Below are 1,397 nucleotides of genomic sequence, written 5' to 3' on the forward strand. Positions count from 1 at the left end.
GAGACCTCATTAAAGAGGATATACAGATGGAAAATAAGCACATGAAAAGATGCTCAACATCATTTGCGATTAGGGAATTGCAATCAAAACAACAATACTGCTGCACACCCATTAGAATGGCTAAAATACTTTATAAATTATTGGCAAGGGTGTAGAAAAGCAGGAGCACTCTTTCATGACTGATGGGAATGTAAAATGGCACAGTTACATTGGAAGGCAGTTTGGCAGTTTCTAACAAAACTAAGCATAGGCTTACCATATGATCTAGCAATCAGGCTTCTAGGTATTTACCCAACTGATTTGAAAACGAATGTCCACACAAAAACATGTATGCAAATGTTTATGGCAACTTATTCATAATTGCCAATAACTGAAAGCAACCAAGATGTCCTTCAATAGGTGCATGAGGAAACAAACTGAGAAACCCATACAATGGAATATCATTCCGGAATAAAAAAGATGTGAGTTGTTAAAGCACGAAAAGACATACATGAATCATAAATACATATTTCTTAGTGAAAGCTATCACTCTGGCAAAGCTACATGCTGTATGATTCCTATTAGGGGACATTCTTGAAAAGACACAATTATAGATGCAATAAACTATTCAGTGCTTCCCAGCGTTGAATAGATGAAACATAGGGGATGTTTAAGGGCAATGCAACTCTTTGTATGCTGCTGTCATGGTGAAGAGAAGACATTAAGCCTCTGTCAAAACAAATAGAAAATTGCAGTCCAAAGAGTAAACAAGGTACAACGAAAAAAGAAACATTTGAGAAGCTGGGAGATCCCAGAAAGGAATACAGAATGAGAAAAAATAATCTAAATACGTTACAAATTTATGAAGCCACCTTATTAAAGAGGGGGGAGAAATAATTTGCAATCCAAGTAACTTTATATGTCAATGGTATCTATACAATTAAGGTAGTCTATCAAGTGTACTGATTGATAGTTGTTTACCATGGAGTTATAGGTTAACAATTCTGAGACTATTATAAGTATGTATTAGAATTGGACAATAATGGAAAGAGATGTTTGCTAGTGGGAAACAAATTTCCCACTGTTAAAGTTGGAAGATATAAATAAGCAAGGGGAAGACGTTAGAAAGATCCTTTTGGCAATGGATTAAAGTTAAACCTAACATAGGTTCAGATAATTACATATAGAAATATGTATATATGTATGTATATACATGGCTTAGTATATAAACAGATATTTCATTGCTCTGTGAGCTAGGAGAACTTAAAAGTAATGACACCCCAATTGACTCCAGATCTTGGTTGTCAATACCATTCCCCAATACAATGTACCAGGGCTCCTTGGGGAAATGGCTCAATCTAGAATTGATGGAGGAAATTGAAAAGATTAGTCTGGTGCTATAAAGAATGTGCTATGCG

This window comes from Echinops telfairi, unplaced genomic scaffold (genome assembly GCF_000313985.2).
Source record: "Echinops telfairi isolate 266 unplaced genomic scaffold, ASM31398v2 ScPeMD7_53;HRSCAF=182, whole genome shotgun sequence".
In the NCBI taxonomy this organism is placed as follows: Eukaryota; Metazoa; Chordata; class Mammalia; order Afrosoricida; family Tenrecidae; genus Echinops; species Echinops telfairi.